A 19,412-nucleotide genomic window follows, 5' to 3' on the forward strand; every position below is an offset into this window, starting at 1 on the left:
TCTAATATACGTGGAATGATTGATAGGAAAAGTGTTTGTCCTTCTGCCACCTAAAATCACCTTGTGGATGCCCAAGGCCACTTTTGGGAACCAGACCCACAGTGCACTGACACCCTAAGTGTTTTATACACCCCGCCTGACAGAACGGCAAGTAGAAATAAATTCCCAAATGCTCTAAGGCTATTTTGCATTGAGAACACACTAGAACAGGTCTTAGATGTCCTCATTACTTTGTCACTTTGCAGAGTGGAACAATGATCAGGATAAAATTCTGAAAGCACTTTAGTATGTATCAGTGCAGCATGGGGAGGCTGCATGTCTCACCTGGAGCAAGCAGGCCAAATGCCCCATGCTTGCACCTTTATCTGCTCACATGTTGACTCACTTTGATCACCTGCTCATATTCTTGCACATTTACCTGCTTACATTTTCACCCATTTATGTGGTTGCCTGCTTACATGTTCACTTATTTACACACTTTCTGCCTATATAATTATATGCTTACGCACTGACCTACTTGCTCAATTTTATGCTTACACACTTACATGCTTACACACTTACTTATGTGCTTACATGCTGACATGCTTACATGCCACAAGCTGTACCTGTTCACATGCTTACTTTCACATGCAAACACAATTACACACACATTTTCATACTTACCCTCTGTTCCGGTTTGCTAATACTACCGTTTTGCAAAACACCAGAAATGGATTGGCTTTTATAAAGGGGGTTTATTTGGTTACAAAGTTACAATCTTAAGGCTGTAAAGTGTCCAAGGTAATGCATCAACAAAGGGTACCTTCACTGAAGAAAGGCCATTGGCATCCAGAAAACCTGTTAGCTGGGAAGGCACATGGCTGGCATCTGCTTGCTCCCAGGTTGCATTTCAAAATGGTGTTCTCCCAAGTGTTGCTCTTGGGGCATTTTTTTCCTCTCTTAGCTACAGCTCCTCTTCAAAATGTCACTCTCAGTTGCTCTCCAAGATGTCACTCACAGCTGGTCTGCTTCTGGGCCTGTGTGGCTCTTTTTAAGGTACTCCAGTGATCCAATTAAGACCTACCCTGAATGGGTGGTGCAACACCCTATGGAAATTATCCAGTCAGAGGTCTTGCCCACAGTTGATTAAGTCACATCTCCATGAAAACACTCAAAGAATTCCAATCTAATCAACACTAATATGTCTGCCCCCACAAGATTGCATTAAAGAATATGGCTTTTTCTGGGGGACATCATATATACAAACCAGCATACCCTCTTACACACTTACACACTTATCTGCTCACATGCTTACTCCTTGATACAATTACACATTTACATGATTACACACTTACACAATTACACACTTACCTGCTTATACAGACAGGTACAGCTCCAGATCTAGTGTCCCAGCTGCAAAGACACCCAGCCTCACAAGGGAAGGGGGTCAGATTTCAGGGAAGGGAAGCTCTTAGTCACACTGCCAGCAGCCAGGCCCACTGTCATCCCTGGCGCCTGCCTCACACCAGCCTGTTCTTGCTGGAGCCCTTGTCCTTACCTCTGACAGTTGCCAGCGTATTTCCTGTGGTCTGGACATTTTTGTGGGATTCTTTTTTTTCCTTCGTCTCCATTTGTGTCAAGTTTGAAGGAAAACAACCAGCATTTGAGGTTGTCGGGCATCTGTAGCCTTATGTGTTGCCCTCTGTGTGTATTTGCCTCCCCAGCCTTTTGGCAACTGGCCTGCACAGCTCCCTGCAGCAACCTCTTGTGCAGTCACAGCTGATTTTTCAAATCAGTGGCCACCATGTGCAGGGATCTCCTCCAAGGAAGAAGACCCGAGGTGAGGCTGGTGGAGGGGAAAGAGCACTGGACTGGGAGTCCATGGGCCTGAACTCAGTGTCCAGGTGGGCCTCTTTTGAGCCTTGTGACCTTGGGGGAGTCACTCATACTCATGCCCCCTGAGTCTGTTTCCTCATTTGCAAGAAGGGGGTTACCAGGGCAGAGAGAGATAAAGCCTGGGATTCTACCACTGTATATATTATGTCCCCAAGAAAAAGCCATATTCTTTGATACAATCTCGTGGGAACAGACATATTAGTGTTAAGTTGAAACATTTGGATTAAGTTGTTTCCATGGAGATGGAAGGTGTTCACTCTGATTAGATAATTTCCATGGAGGTGTGACCCCACCCATTCAGCATGGGCCTTGCTTAGTTTACTAGAGCCCTATATAAGCTCAGACAGAAGGTGCAAGCTTGCTGCAGCCACTAGGGACGCTTTGAAGAATGCACAGGAGCTGAGAGAGGAGCTAAAACGCAACCCAGGAGCAAGCAGACGCCAGCCACATGCCTTCTCAGCTAACAGAGGTTTTCTGGATGCCATTGGCCATCCTTCAGTGAAGGTACCTATTGTTGGCACCTTACCTTGGACACTTTATGGCCTTAAGATGGTAACTTTGTAACCAAATAAACCTCCTTTATAAAATCCAATCCATTTCTGGTGTTTTGCAAAAGGGCAGCATTAGCAAACCGAAATATCCAGTGAATATTTTCCAACTGGAATAAGACTTGTCAAGGCATTCATACGCCAGTGAGCACCATTCTCAAAGCGGGGTCCTCCTAACTGTCTCTGATTCATTACCATGCTGGTTAAATACATTCCACTGGGGATGGGGCCCAGGAGTCAGCATGTTAGCAACTTGTATAGAGAGACTCACTCACAGAGGGACATGGAAAGCAATTTCCACTGTCCCTTTTCTCCGCTTGCTCATCCTTCAAGTTGTACTCCAATGTCACCTCCACCATGAAGCCTTCCTTGACTGACCCCAGATGGAATTAATTGCCTCCTCCTCTGTGGGCTCACAAGTCAATGGTCTTATTCACATTTGTGTCTCCAGCACTTAGCCCAGGACCCAACACATAGTAGATGTTCGTATTTAAAAATAAAATTCAACCTCCCTCCCCTGGCCCATGAGACCCTGTGTGATATGACCGTTCCACTTCCCACCCCACCACCTGTCTCCCCCACCCCCCCAGCCAGTTCAACTCTCCCTACTCTGCCCTTCATCCTTGCTGATCCTACCACACTGGCCTTCATTCTGTTCCTTAAACTAGCCATGTGTTGTCTACCCTCTCAGTCTTTGCTCTCAGTGTACCCTGGGCCTGACACACTCTACCCTCAGCTCTTTATGTGGCCTGCTTCTTCCTGCCTGACATTCAGGTCCTATGTCAAATATCACCTTCTCAGAGACACCTTCTCTGCCCACCCAGCCTGAAGGAGTCCCCCAGTAATGCCCTGTCTCATTGCCCCATTTTGTTTTATATACATTTATCACTCTCTGATCATTTCTTTTTGTTTGTTTTCTTGTTGCTTTTTGATGTTTGCATTCTCTGTCTCCTTCCAAGGAACATAAATTCATGAGATGAGGGATTTGTTAGTTTAGCTTACTGATTCTTAAACAGGATTGATTTTTAGCCCAAAGGACATTTGGGAAAGTCCGGAGACATTTGATGTTGTCACAGCTTGGGAGAGGGTGGGTGCTACCGACTTCTAGTGGATACAGGTCAGGGATGCTACTCAACATCCTACAATGCACGGGATGCAACAGACAATTATCCAGTGCCCAATGGCAACTGTGTCACAGTGGAAGCACCCTAGTCTAGCTCACATGCAATGCCCCAGTGCCTGGACCAGCGCCTCAAACATTTTTGTGGCATGAACGAGCGAAATGTTTGAATTCAATGTTGAATTTAGTTTTAAAGCCCAAAAGGCCCTTAGAGAGCAATTAAAACACAAGTTTTGCATGTTTCTGTTTCTGGAAGCCTCAGGCTATGAGGCAGGGTTTCAGGAATCCTGCACGCTATGAAGAATTTACAGCTAAACGAAGATGTAAACTCAGCAACCATGCTCTGTTTTATATACTGGGGGTCCCAGGAAAATCCACAAGGTCTATTGCCAAAAAAAAAAAAAAACAAAGTTAGGAAACCACTATTCCGGACAAGCCCCTCATCTCACCGAGCCAGAAGCCAGAGGGTTCAGAGAAGCTGGGGACCCTTCACTACCACACAGAGAGGCAGGCCTGGGTCTCCTGAATGTCCAGCTGCATTCCATCACAGCCTGGCCCTGGCTCAGTGATTCACCAAAGACACAATTTAGGAGCAAGTCGATGGCGTGCAGCCTTTAGGAGCACAGCTCCAGAGCCCAACCAAATGGGTTTTCATCACCGTTCTGCCTCTGACCAGCTATGTGGCCTTAGAAAAACCACTTAACCTCTCTGAGCCTCTTTCTCCTGAGGATCTGCAAAATGGGGTAATAATGGAACTACCTTATAAGGTTGTGATGCAGATTAAAAGAGTTAAGTACATGAACAACATGGGGTTCACATACTAAGTGCTAGCTATATAGAGGGTGTCCAGGACTTCCCCAATTTCAGCACCAAAAAGTCCCATGTCCCAGGAGACTCCTCAGTCTGGGCAAAGTGGGGCAACTGATCATCCTAATTTTGTGTATGTGTTTTGACATTTATGTTCAGTTTATTCATTTCTAAGTACTTTTCATGTACTAAGCTTCAGGAAAGTTTACTGACATATTAACCACCCAAATGGGCTAGCAGGGAACATCTCTTACCGACCTTCTAACGATGAAGTAAATGAAGCCGTTGGTCATTTCCTATCAGCTCATGCAAGGGGGCCCAGGGCACCTCTATTTGGAAAACACTTTTAGAGCGGTTGGCTTGTTACTGAATCACCTCCAACAAGAGATCCCTTGTTTCTTTTTTCAAAAATTCTACATTTCAAACAGTTCCCCGCTTCAGACTGAAATTTTTCCCAGTAACCCAGGGTCTCCGTGCTGGAAAGAAGTTTAGCAACTATTTAGTCCAACCTGCCCATTTTCCAGAGCAGCCCGCTGACTTTCCTGTGGTCACAAACTGCCAACCGCTGACCTGGGACTCAGACCCAGGGTGCTTTCAGGGGTTTTCACACTGGGTTCCACACCCAGGCGCGGATTGCATGGAAACATGGGAGGGGAAGAAGGAGGGGGAAGCCGTGCCACAGGGCCCCCTCAGCCCTCTGCGCTCTAGCTCCACTTTTACTGTTTTCTTACTCCAAGTTTCAGCTTAAGTAGCCTCTGCCAAAAGGGTGCAATGAGCTGAAAAAGAATTTTTTGAAAGCCGTTCAATTATACCATAAGACATATATTTTCTTCCCTGGAAAATCTGCTCCTATGGAGAAAACGTAACTATTTCTTCAAACCACTCCCCCTCCCCCTTTAATATAATTTTTACGTGTTCAGAAAAATGGAGGCATGGGCCCTTTAAAAGCCAGCAGTTAAAATGAAAGACTCATTCACTCGCAGGAAGGAGCTGGGTGAGTCAGGACAGCAGTGACAACTGGCCCAGATGTGTAACGTCTTGTCCATCGCTTCGGAAAATGCTGTTCTTGGATGGAAGATAGGAATGAAGGCCCAGAGGGGCCTGAAGTAGACCGTTCCCAGGGAGCTGGATGGAGGGGGACAAAGGGCCAGTGGGGCTGCCTAGATCCCAGATCCAAGTATCAGAGGGGGCTGCTGGGGAGTTATGCCTCTCCCCACCCCTTCCAATAGGATTTTAGTTTACTCCAAAACGGACAAGATCCAAAGCCAGTAAGGCATCCCAGGGCGCCCCCTAAAGTAGGAGAAAGGCAGCCTTGGTCCGTGGGCTTTCCCTGGAGTAGGCAGAGGCTTAAATGAGAGTGGAGGAGTGATGTCATTCACTCAGCACAGAGGGGTGAAAGCCTAGGCTTGATACCAACAAATCTAGGTTCAATTCCCAGCTGAGCTGCTCAAATGCTGTGCAGCCTTGGGCAGGTTACCATATCTTTCTGTGCATCCTTTCTGCATCCTTTCTTCATTGGTAAAATGTAGTTTGTAACAGTATCCACCTGATGGGACTGATCTCCTTGATTAGAAACAAGGAGAGCTCTGCTCCTTACAATGCTGCCATGCCAAGGAAATCCTTGCAGCTGTTGTTTATCAAACCCATTGTGGCCTCCAGAGACTGGGGCCCTTTTCACTGCCTGTGCAGCTTCTGTGGACCAGGATTTTACCTGATGCTAGGGGAGTTCAGAATAGGGCTTTCACCCTTGTAATTTAGAGCCAAAATAGCTTCGGGGCAGAGGACACCCTGGGAGACTTGGAGATGACCAGTCTTCACCACAGGGATTGTGTTGAGCCAGGCCCCCGGCACGCAGTAGGAGCCCAAGAAATATCCGTTGAATGAATGACTCAGTGATGGAAGAAAATAGTGAGAGGCTGAAGGTTGATGAATGTCTCCTTCTGGATGGAGGGAGGTAAAAAACTCAGAAATTCACAAACATAATGTTGGGTGAAATAAGCTGGACACAAGAGAATGTTCTATGTGATGGCATTTGTATAAAGTTCTAGAACAGGCAAGACATATCTATGGTGATAGGAATCAGAATAGTGGTTCCCTGAGGGCTGGAGGTGGGGGTGGGCTTCCCCCGGGACTGGAAATTTTCTGATCTTGAAGGGAGTGGTGATTACCTGGATATGTACATATGCAAAATGCGTCTATTTGCACACAAGGTACAAATCTCAGGTGTATCTCAATTGAAAAAAATCTTAACAGATTAAAGAAAACACTCAGATTAGTGAAATTAATCAACCAGGACCCGAAAATAAAATACGGAAAAGAGAGGAAAGGAGAGAGAAGGATATTTGCCCTCCTTGGCTGGCAAAATCCCCCCGAGACAAGGCCCCTGGCCTGGGAGTGGGGGTCAAGGCCGGGGTGGGGGTAGAGGTTGGTTCTGGCAGATGCTTCCAGATTCATCTGTGGGAGAGTTTGATGGGGTTCAGGGTCAATCTGGGCAGGGTTGGGAACTGAGATCTCTAACCTGCTGTGTGACCTCAAGCAATCATCCAACGTCCTGAGCCTGGCAATCAGAGCCAGATGTTGTGAGATCATTTATTTTATAATTACTAGATATCATCATTTTAAAGTAATTTCAAAAGGTGCAAAATAGTACCAAAACTCTCATAAACCCTCACCCAGATCCACCAGTTGTTAATAGTTTACCACCATTTGCCTTCTCACTTCTCCTTTCTGTATACATATATATGTATATGTGTGTGTTTATAGTATTTTCTGAATTGTTTGAGAGTCATTGTAGTCATGCTGCAACTTTACCCCAAGCACTTCAGTGTTTCCCAAAAACAAGAACATTCTTTACATTACTGTGATGCAATGATTAAAATCGGGAAGTCAATTTTGATGCAGTACTATTAGCTAGTCCACAGACTGTATTCAAATTTCACCAGTTGCCCCCATTAAGTACTGTATAGCCATTTAGTTTGATTTTTTTTTTTTTTTTCTGGTCCAGGATCATGCATTGCACTGAGTTTTCAGATCTTTTTAGTTTTAACAATTGATTCAAAATTCAAATAATACATTCATGTGGTTCAAAAATCTAAAAGGTTCCAAAGGATACCCAGTGTGGTGGTTTGGAACTGTTATGGATCCCAGAAAATGCCATGTTCTTTTAATCCATCCCTGTGGGTGCAGACCTATTGTGGGTGGGACTTTTGGTTAGGTTGTTTCAATTGAGATGTGACCCACCCAGTTCAAGGTGGGTCTTAATCCTTTACTGGAGCCTTTTATGAGAGGATAAAAAGCAGAAACACATAGAGAGAGAAATGCCCAGAAATGCTAAAAAAGGATACATAGACACTCAGAGAGAAAGCCACTGAAAACAGAAGCTAAACCCAGGAGAGAAGGTCCAGCAGACTCTGGCCATGTGCCTTCTCATGTGACAGAGGAACCCTGGATGCCAGAAGCCTTTCCTCAGAGAAGGTATCCTCTTGTTGATGCCTTAATTTGGACATTTTTCATGGCCTTAGAATTGTAACGTTTAACCTAATAAATCCCCACTGAAAAAGCCAACCCATTTCTGATATATTGCATTCTGACAGCTTTAGCAAACCAAAACACCCAGTGAAACAGCTCTCTCCCATTCCTGTCCCCAGCCACCCAAGTCAAGTCTATGGAAACAGCCAACGTCATATGGCTGTTGTGTACTGAGTGCCGAGATAAGCACTTTCAGTGCCTTATCTCTTTTCTTTCTCCTGGGTATACAGAGACTGTTCCTTGTTTACCCAATATCTGTTCCTTTCTTCTTAAACTGAGGCCATGCAGAATAACTCTGCTTTTCTCAGTCTCCCTTGCAGCCAGGGTGTAGCTATTTGCTAAAGTTCTAGTCAATGAGACATAAGTAATAGTTGGGGAAACCCTCAACTATCCCTTTGCTCCCTTATCCCCTCCCCCTCCAACTTTATCTCTAAATACAGGTGTGATGGCTGGCTCTCTGGCTGCCATCTTGTGCCATGAGGACTAGGGCCATATCTTAAGGATGGAATAGCTGGAAACTAGATTCCTAACAACTCCACAGAGCTGTCACTCCAGCCCTGGAGTGCTCACCTTCTTTTACACATGTGCACAAGAGAAACTTCTCTCTTGGTTAAGTCACTGTTGTTTTGGGGTTTTCTGTCACATGTGATTGAGCCTAATCCTTGCTACTAGAAGGGTGGTACTGTCCCTGTTGTACAAATGAGGATATTAAGTCACAGGTTAAATCCTTGCCCAAGGTCACAGTGCTCCACATAGGGGAAGGCTGGATGCAATTGCATACATTCCTTCACTGGAGGCCCCTGGGCATGTCACTGTTTTCTCAATGGATCCTCAGAGAGCGCAACCCATGACCTCAGGACTAAGGGAGCCATAGGCCTAGCCTCCACATTCGAGCCCTTCAGCCACATTGCTGCCCCAGAAGCCATCAGACCAAGAGCTCCTTTACAGCCCCTGCCCAAGGATGGATGTGTGAGGAGACTCAGAGAGTGAAACCTTGGAAACAATCTAAGCGTCCATCAATAAGAAACCACTTACTACGTCAGAGTGCATCCTTCCAATGAGGACGTCGCAGCAGGTTTAAAGGTTGGGGCTGAGGAATCTACCCAAGAAAAATGAAAACCCATGAATGTTTATAGCAGCATTAGTCACAATTGCCCCAAACTGGAAACAATCCAAATATCCATCAACTGGTAGATGGATGAATAAAACGTGGTATATACGTACAGTGTAACACAGTTGGCAATAAAAAAGACATACATACTACAATATCGATGAACCTAAAGATAGTTATGCTCATTAATAAAAATCAGATGCAAAAGACCACTTATTACATGATTACCTTTCTATGAAATATCTAGAAAAGGCAAATCCATAGAGGTGGAAAGTGAGTCAGTGGTTGCCTGGGGCTGGGAGTGGGAGCCAGCATTGACCAGAAATAGACAGGAGGGCATTTGTTGGGTGATGGAAATGTTCGAAATGTTCTACAACTAGATCGTGGTGTTGGCTGCACAACTCTATAAATTTACCAAAAATCAAGGAACTGTACAATGAGTGGATTTTAAAGTATTTAAACTATACCTCAATAAAACTTTAAAAAACTTAGTCTGTTGACTAAGTTGCTATGGAAAAAAAGGATAAGACATTAAAAAAAAAAGATGCAGAACAAAATATGCAGCAATTCCCACTTATGTAAAAAAAAAAAAAAGCCCTCCTATATGAATATGAATGCTTATGGACAGGTATTCACAGTGTGTATTCACCTCTGTGTTTTATGTGCACATAAATGCAGAGAAGCCTGTTTTGAAAGCTCCACCCCACGCTCTTGAAAATCAGTACTTCTGGGGAGCAGGGTAGGAATGGGGATCAGGAGACAGGAATCTTTACTTTGCAATGAAAGTGAATTCCTTGGGTACTTTTTTTTTAATTAAAAAAGAGCAAGACCCTCAAAACAACAGAAAGAAAAAAGAAAACTGCAAAGGAGAGGGGCTAGAAGCTGCGGTCCTTCCCCCCCCCACCCCCAGCTCCTTGTTTTCCAATAATTGGGGCCATGGATTTAGGGAATTCGTGATTTTTAGGCAGTAAATTGGATGTGCTCAGACTTAGGAAGGACTTCGGGAATAATCCAGTCGGTCGCTTTTGTTCTGTCAATGGGGAAACTGAGGCCCAGGGAGGGGCTGGGGCCTGCCTAGCGCGGGGGCCCTTTGGGCCTGAGCCCAGGCTGAAGCCCTGGCCTTGGACGAAGCTGCCCGCTCTACCCCCGCGCTGCACTCTGTACAAATTGTTTCATGTCTCTGGGAAAGGGGAGTTTATAAATTTGGCCACATTTTGGAACAACAAAACCATAAATGGACATGGCTGCTGAGGCTGGGAGGTACCTGACCTTTGAGGCTGGGGGGTGGGGAGGGGTAGAGAGTCCAGGGCTGGCAGGCCCAGCCACAGCCCAGAGTCTTGCATTAAGGGGGAAATAAAACTGGAGAAAGGAGCTAGCACAGAGGGAGCCTGCAAAGGAAGTGGGGAAACGAGGAGAGCCAGGCGGGAGCTGGTTCACTTGTTCTCTCTGACCTTGACCAGCTAGGTGACCTTGCAAATGCCTGTGTCACTTCTCTGGACCTTCATGTGCTCCTCAGTATAAAAAAAAAAAAGGGATCCTTTAAAATCTCTCTTGCAGGATTCTGGAAAGAGTTAAATGCACCAACACTTGTAGAATCGTGGCTACCCAACCTGATAAATGATGAGAACACAGCGGGAAGCCCAGACAACCAGGCCCGAACCCTGACTTGCAGGACTCAGACACTTCTGGGACGGAAACCAGACAAGTGGCTTTTCCAGAAGCATCCCAAGGTGGTCTTACACAGCCAGAGAACTGCAATTCAGGAGTCAGTGACATCCAGGCACTTAAAACAGGCTGCTCAAAGCCGTGATTTATATTAGACTCTGTTACCTAACGACGAGAGGCCGGACTGCTTCGCAAGCACTGCGTTTGAGGGTTGACCTCTTTAGGAGTGTGATGCCCACCTTGGACCTTCAAATCCATCCCTCCATTCCTTCATCAAGTCCCGAAGGAGTGTCCTCCCCGTAGCCCCAGCCCTCCCCCAGCTGGGGTCCAAGGTGGGAATAAATTAAATCCCACACTCCACAGTTCTCTTCCCTTTTGCAAACATGTTCACAAGGACACCTCCAAACCTCCACTCTGGCCGTTCCTTCAGGCTGGATGGGCCCCTCCTACCCCACATGGCTTCTCGCTCTTTTTTTGTTTTGTTTTGTTTCCTGTTTAAATAATTTCAAACTTACCGGACAGTTGCAAAAATAACACAAAACCCGTTCAGAGGACTCCAACATACCCACCCCTCATTACCAAATTTGGCAATTTTAACATTTTGCCACATTTGCTGTATCATTCTATCTACCCAACTCTCCATCAGTCCATCTGTCTATCTACTTATCTATCAATTTTCTAAACATTTGAGAGTAGATTGTATACAACATGCTCCTTGAACACATAATACTTCCATGTACATTTCCTAAGAACAAGGATAGTCACCCACGTAACCACCTTAAGTAGGTTATCAAGTTCAAGAACTTCAGCACTGATGTCAAGCTTACAGTTTATATTCCAATTTTTTCATGTGTCCCAAGAGTGTCCTTTTGGGCCTTTTTTTTCCTCGATGATTACATCGAGTCTAAAACCATGTATTGCATTTTTTTGTTTGTTTTTCTTTCTTGTTATTTTTAGTTCATTTTTTTTTTTTTCAGATCATGTATTGCATTTAATGTCATTGTCTCTTTAGTTGCTCTTTTTAATTGTAGAAACATAAATACAACATAAACTTGCCCATCTCAACCTCTCCCAAGCAAACCATTCAGTGGATTAGTCACATTCACAATGCTGTGCTACCCTCACCACCATCCCTTACCAGAACTTTCCCATCATCCCTGAATTCTCTTTGGATGGAAAACCCACCTCAAATCCCCTCCGGGAAGCTTTCTTGTAATCTCTGCACCGCCAAATGGAATCACCATTTACTCTGGAGTTTTACCTTCCTGTTGAAGGAATAAATTAATGAGTGAATGAAACAACGAATTCCCATGTGATTCCCTGCCTGAGCCTGACACACTGTTTGTAGCCAATAATGTTTATTGACATGCAATGAAATCTGGCTTCTCTGAGTCAACTTTGATCTGAACAGAACCACTGCTGAAAAATATTTAGTCAGTCAACAAACATTTATTGAGCATCTACTATGTGCCAGGCACACATAAACAGACTAAAGCATTCCAGATGTGGGCAGTGCTATAACTAGTATAGGAGAGAGCTGCTGAGAAGTGCTGTTTTATGTGGAGTGGTTAGGAAAGCCCCTTGCAAGAGGATGCATTGGAGCTGGGCCCTGAAGAATGAGACAGCCACTGCCTGCAGCGTCCTGGAAGGGGTGAGCTGATTTGGGTTTAAGAAGAGCTCTCAGGCATCTGAGTGGTGTGTGGAGGTGGAGTGGGGACAGTGGAAGGAATCAGGAGACACGATTTACAGTGGTGTGGACAGGCGAGGCCCCAGCAGGGCATGAAGGAAGATGCCACAGAGGAACCTGCTGGCTTGGGTAGGATGTCTGACCTTCTAACCCTCGGTTGCTTTGATTCACTGAGACTTATCTATGTTTTAAACACACATACACATAAACACACAAAATAAAAACTTTTGCAAATAACCCTCGGCGTCTCAGAAGTTGGCGAAAGCCCAGAAGATTTGTTTGTTTTTTAAAAATATGTTTTCCCACTGAATCTTCAGTTTTGTGTTTCCAGTATCTGGCATTCACCCAAGGGGACAAGTTAGCCGGGACAAAGGGGCTTCCGTCCTCCCTGTCATTGTCCTCTGGCTCGCAACTGGTGGCTGCTAAGAGGGTCATTTCCTGTGCCCTTAGCAAGGGCCGGGAGGGTGAGGTGTGGGGGCCAGTACTTCCCACGGATGGACGGACGCAGCTGGGTCTGCCTGCATTTCCCCAGAGGACACTGCTCTGAGGGGAGGGGAGTGGGGTGGGCGAAAGGCAGCCCCCGAGGTCAGGCAAACAGCTCTGGTCCAACAGTTCATTAGTAAGTCAGTTACTTGAAGTCTAACCAAACAATGTGGCGAGGTGCCCAGGCTAGCCCACAAGACTAGCCTACTGCACTGATTGCAGGATTTCACATTGTGTGGGATGAGCTGCTCAGCCCAAGAGAGGGTCTGAGCCACATGTCACCAAATTCAGGTGAGGTGACCTGGGAATGATCCTTTGAGGTGAGGCTGGGCAGTGGCTGGAAGACAGAAAAGTCTCCTCCCCAACCCACAGATCGGGGCATGGTGCCCTGACTCCAAGACTGAACTCCACAACTACCCAGCCATACACCTCCCACTCCATATTCTGAGTTTCTAGGCTCAGCCCTTCCTGGTTACCATCTGGTTTCTTGAACTGGCAGTCTGCTCCCAGGGAGAGAAAGAAGAATCCAGGGCACTGTCTGACCCATAATCCTCAAATTCCTCACGCAAACCCACGAATCTCCTCAGGATCATCCACCTTCTCCTCATGCCACTCTTCCAGCCACACTGGCTTGCCCTGGGTCCTGCCTTCCTGCCACAGAGCCTTTGCCCATGTATTCCTTCTGCCTGGATCAGGAAGGAAAGTGCTCCAGGCACCCTAACCTTTTCCTTCCTCCTTTAGATCTAACCCCAACTGACAAGAGTGATGTGGATAATAATTTGCCTGATGTCTTTTTCCTCCAAAGAACCACTGTAGAGGTACAGTCTGCCATCTGCAACACATGAACTCTGAGGTCACCATGGAAGGGAAAAGATAGAGAATGGATGGGTGCATGAGAGGTTTCTATGATGAGAGCCCAGAAGAGGTGCACATTCCTTCTGCTCACATCTCATTGGCTAGAACTCAGTCACATGACCCCTCCTAACTGCAAGGGGGGCTGGGAAATGTGGTCTAGCTGGGTGTCAAAGAGGAGGACATGGATATTGATGCACACCTGCAGATACTGCCACAGCGGGGGAGGGTGGCTTTCCAACATCAGAAGAAAGGGGTGGGGGGTGGGGTGCTGGCAGGCAAAAGCCCCCCACTGTGCTCTGAACATCCCTCTGCCTTCTCCCAGTCCCCCAGGGCCGGAGAGACTTTTCTCCTGCGCCCACATCAGCTTTTTCCCGTGCATGTAAAACCAGTTGACGCTGCAGACACTGCCCATATCCCCTTGACAATCTACCTGCTGAAGGCTGCAGACTGCTGCCAACGGTAACTCTCTGCCCGATGGCTTTTTTCTGCTTGGGCCTGCACATGGGACAAGCTGGACGTGCCAACCAAGAGTCAGTGCCCCAGAAGCAGCCCTCCACCAAGAAGGGTGGGGAATTGGTGGATAACCACCCCGGCTCCCTTGCCCCTTGACAGAGGCATGCTCGCCACTGTCTCCAAGAGGTCCCCAGTGGGATTGTGTTCCATTTGCCCACCACAGCAGCTCATTTGCTAACACTTCCTTTGTTGGCTGACTTCCCCCACTTCCCTACTGGGATTCCCTGGGATCACCTCCCAAATAGATTACTGGCACTTGAATCCTTGTCACGGGATCTGCTTCCAGAAGAACCTAACCAGGGTGGCTCCCCCAGAGCAGGGACAGTGACCTGTGCTCCTCTCAGCCTTTGGGCTTCAGTTCAATAATACTTTTTTGACTACTGTTTAGAAACACACAAACGCACGTTCAGGGGTTGGTCCTCTTGGGCAGGGTTGACACAAACTTACCAGGGAGAGGCCTTCACGCCCTTGAAAATAAGCCTCGGAGGATTATCTGCTTGTCCTGTTTCTTTCCCACACACAGGAAATCCTGGGCAGGCAGAGCTTCCTGACCCGGGGAGGCGAGCTCACAGCACTGGGTCAAGACTTGCTTCCTCACGAAAGGAAATGTGTGGATCTCATTTGAGGGAATCCACATTCCTCACTGCCTGGAGAAAGGGAAAGTTCCAAGTTCTGGGTTCTTGCCCCCACTCGGCCACTAGTTAACCATGGCACTCCGGGCTGCCACATCCCCTCTCTGGGCCTCAGTTTCCCATCTGTGAAGTGAGGAGGTAGGAGGTATGCTTTAGGGTATCTTAGAATTAGTACATCTGTCCTGCGTCTCCTCAGGACTCAACTCCAGGCCTGGCACACTATTTACTGGCAAAAACTTTTAAGGGACTCAGGAAGCCAAAGCAGACAAGTATTCTGAGTACTCTGGAAACCAATATTACCAACTATTAAGAAAAGTTAGAGTGTTTTTTCCTGGAGATGGAATTTTCCATGGAAAAATATTTTTTAAATATCTATTTTCTCAATAAATTGGCAGTCACTGGCAACTTATCTCTTCCCTCTTTCTCCAGGCTTGCTCCCATCTCCATATTGCAGCCTGAGTTACCTGTCCAATCAGATATGTTGCTTTCCTGCCTAAAACTCTCTCTAATGGGGCCTTCCTCAGTGTTTTGCACATACCAGATGATCGATTATTGAACTGAATCTGTTAGAATTGTGTCTAAAGTAAAAGTTTAAAAGGCTCTGAGTGAAGGCCAGAAAAGCTTACCTGGGGGGTAAGGTGCTCGGGCTCGGTGATGGACATGGTAGCATTGTTTTTGATCTCTCAGTTGCCCTTTTGGCTCCTTTTCAGATTCTAGATGAATGAAATCATTACATAAGTTATTCCAGTTCAGTGGGATGCTACTGTACACACTGATTTTCTCCATCAGAGCTGCTTTGGGCTGCAAGTTACAGAATACAGTGGCTTAAACCAGGAAGACATGGTATTGGCTTGTCTACAGAGCTCTAGTTGGGTAGTCGCAGAGTTGGTCCATCAGCTCAGTGAGGTCACAAAGAAGACAGGTTCCTCCTGCCTTTATACTTCCCTGTCCTCAGCTTTCAGTGCCTCCTGAACCCAGGATGGCTGTCACTTCTGTAAGCATCATCCTTGGTCAAGGACAGCGGAACCAATGAGCTCTTCTCTCCCGTCGATCTTTTTATCAGGGAAACTTCCAAGAAGAATCCCAGCCGACTTTCTCTTATGCCTCATTAGCCAGAACTGGGTCATAGAGTGGGCCAGTTTGGATATATTATGTCCCCCATAAAAAGCCATGTTCTTTAATGCAGTCTTGTGGAAGCAGATGTATTTAGTCTTGATTAGGTTGGAACCTTTGGATTAGGTTGTTTCCATGGAACTATGACCCACCCAACTGTAGGTGATAACTCTGATTGGATTATTTCCTTGGAGGTGTGGCCCCGCCCATTCAGCATGGGTCTTAATTAAATCACTGGAGCCCTATAAGAGCTCAGACAGAAGGAGCTTAGTGCTGCTGCAACCAAGACAGACATTTTGCAGATGGCCATTGAAAGCAGACTTTTGCTGACACTTTGCTCTGTCAAAGCTAAGAGAGGACAAAATGCCCCAAGGGCAACATTTTGAAGAATGCACAGGAGCTGAGAACAGAGCTGGAACACAACCCAGGATCAGCAAATGACAGCCACATGCCTTCCCAGCTAACAGAGGTTTTCCAGACGCCACTGGCCTTCCTTCAGTGACAGTATGCTCGTGTTGATGCCTTATTTGGACATTTTCATGGCCTTCAGACTGTAAATTTGTAACCACATAAACCCCCTTTATAAAAGCCAATTCATTTCTGGTATTTTGCATAACAGCAGCATTAGCAAACCAGAACACAGGGTCACCTGTGTTGTTATCAATTGCTATGTAACAAATTAACCCAAACCTGGTTGCTTAAAACAATAAACATGCATTATATCTCACAGTTTCAGAGGGCCAGGTAGGTATCCAGGAATGGCTCCGTTGGGTAGTGCCAGCTCAGGGTCTCTCGGAGTCTCTCTGGCTCAGCTGTCGTCAAGATGTTGAGCCCCACCTGTAGTCATCCGAAGACTAGACTGGGGTCAGAACAACTTTCAAGGTAGCTCATTCACATACCTGGAAAGCTGATGCTGGACGTTGATGACTGGACTCAGCTCCTCCCCACGCAAGCCTCTCCACAGGGCTGACTAGTGTCCTTGTGAGATGGCAGCTGGCTTCCTCCCTGAATGAGTCATCCAAGAGAGCAAAGCAGAAGCGGCCATGGCTTTTAATGACCCAACCTCTAAAGTCACTCCTTGCAGCGAGTTGCTAAGTTCCAGCCCACAGTAAGGGGAGGAGACTACGTGTCCACCTTTTGAAACGAGAGGTGTCAAAGAATTTGCTGACATTTTTTTAAAGCCACCCAGAGCATCCCTGACTGCGAGGGAGACTGGGAGAGCAGAGGAGAACAGGATCTTCATGATTAGCTTAGACCAATCAAGATTCATCACCTGGGGCACACAGTCACCCCAGACAAAATCAGGGTCCAGTTAGCTAGAAAGACAAGGGAAGGGTGATGGAGAGGTGGTCCACAGGGTCTGCTACAACAATGATGATGATGGAGTTGAAAGGAGATGGGGTTGCCAGAGAAAATATGTCCCAAGATTTCATGGGCCATACTTAAACTAAATGTAATTTTTTTTTCTCTGAAATTCAAATTTAACTGGGCATACTGTATTTTTATTTGCCAAGTCTGAAAACCCTAGGTGAGAAGCAAGTCTTCAAAGAGGCCAGTGAGGAGGTGGACTTCTTGGGGAGGGGGAGCAAAAGGAAGCCTGGGGTTCCCTTGAGGAGGAATAGATGTTTGAAAGCTCTGGCAGGTCTTGGGGGGTGGGGTGGGTGGAGGGGGGTGAGGTTGAGGTCTCCTGGGGTCCCCACTTGCTCTTTGCTGCTCTCCACCCACACTCCACGTTGGCCACCACCACAGCCACTACCACTATCACCTCCACTGTGATCTCAAAACACAGCTCCCATCTTCCCGACACCCTGAAAAACAAAGCCAAAGTGGGGTCCGAGGGTGGTACCTCAAAACGCATCTGGGAGGTGCAGAAACTCAGAGATTTGCTGTGTGACATCAGGCAAGACCCTTCCCCTCTCTGGGCCTCCGTTCCCTGGGCTTTATGATGAAAGGTAGGTCTAAATAATGTCCAAGGGCCCTTTTACTTGGCCTACGTGTCTCTCTCCTAAAAGGAAAAAAAGGAGAGGAAACAAAAAGACATGGGTGGTTTCTCTCTCATCCCATCTCCAAGCCAAATTCAGACGAAAATGTCCAGAGTGACATCAATTTAATATAAACAGCGGTGCATTCATACTCACAAATACCCCAAAAGGACTCCCAGATGGGCTATTTTTATCCCATAAAACACACACACGTACTCCCACCCCGATCGCCTCCACCCTATAAGGTTTTCTCCGGTCGGTTTTTTACAAGAAGACTGAGCTCCAGTTAAGAGTGCTAATTAAACAGCTTTTGACAGCGGGCAGGAGGGAGGCTGGCAAGAGCCTCCTCGCTGGGCATGATGTCACCGCAATCGTGCATTTCTCATGACCCAAGAATGTGAGTGTGTTTGCACTGCTCGTCGGAGCCGGTGATGCAAGGACGGCCTGGTAAACAGGCCCCAGACAGGCCGGCCCTGGAGGGGCCGCGGTGCAGAATCCTGGCCAGGGGCCCAGCGTGCACTTAACTCCTTCCTGGCAGAGCTGGCTGGTGGGCCCTGAGGTTCAGCCAAGGAGCCTCCTCCACCCAGCCCCTGCTTCCCTCCCAGGCAGGGTCCTTGGTGGTGGTGGGTCCTGAATTTGGAGTCACCAGGACCTACCCCTTTTCCTCGCACTGGGACCTCCGAGATGAGATTCCTCCACCTTGGGAGACTTACGAGTGCTTGCCTTCCCCTGAAATATCAGACCCTGAGGACACAGCTTAGTTCTGTCCCTGCCGTGCGCCCTGCAGCCAGCTTCAGGGGCCTGGCACACACAGCAGGAACCCAACCAATTTTTGTTGAATCAGTAGCTGAAGTGATTCATGCCCCTTCAATGCCATGGAGGCGATTATGGGGAAACTGAGGCCGGAGCCTCTGAGCTGGCCAGCTCTAGATCCTTTCCCACAGAAGGAGTTCTGACTTTCCCCAAAAGAGGTAGCTACTCACAATTCTCTGCCGGCTGCTCACAAACAGCTTGGTGACCCCCCTCTAACATTCCAGGGCAGCCTCCTCCCCGGCTGGCTGGTTTGTGGGCACCGACAAGTTTTCTTTGGCAGAAGGTTCAGCTGATTTTAAAAAGGGGCCCAATGCAGAAAGCTGGGGGCTGGGGAAGGGGTGGTTATGGGGGAGAGTGGGGGCTGAGGGTGTATGGGAAAGATGGGGTCTGCTGGCCAGCCTGAGCCTGAGGACCAGACCCCTGGACCTTCCAAGGACTGTGAATTTGTCAATCAGGCCATGCCTTAATCCTAGGGCTGGAGAATTATCCAGGACCCTGGGGACACTTCCAGGAAGGAAAAGGCCTGTCTGATATGATCTGACCTGCCCCAAACTGCTGTGGGACCCTGAGTAACTCCCTACCTCTCTCTGGGTTTAGAATCCACCACAGTAGAAAGGAGTTGGGGATCTGGACAGACTCCAGTCCAAGCCTAGACTCTGCCCCTTGCTGGACAGGGAGCA

At 47.1% G+C, this 19,412-nt stretch overlaps 1 long non-coding RNA gene across 1 annotated transcript; it reads right to left on the reverse strand.

The window, feature by feature from the left end:
* Positions 1 to 11,800: 11,800 nt before the first annotated feature.
* LOC119519093 lies at positions 11,801 to 16,941 on the reverse strand. The gene is made up of 4 exons (XR_005213944.1): positions 16,837 to 16,941; positions 15,451 to 15,537; positions 14,640 to 14,839; positions 11,801 to 11,919 (listed from the first exon to the last, which is right to left on the reverse strand). It is a non-coding gene; the product is annotated as an uncharacterized LOC119519093 (long non-coding RNA).
* Positions 16,942 to 19,412: the final 2,471 nt, after the last annotated feature.

This window comes from Choloepus didactylus, chromosome 23, assembly GCF_015220235.1.
Source record: "Choloepus didactylus isolate mChoDid1 chromosome 23, mChoDid1.pri, whole genome shotgun sequence".
NCBI lineage: Eukaryota > Metazoa > Chordata > Mammalia > Pilosa > Megalonychidae > Choloepus > Choloepus didactylus.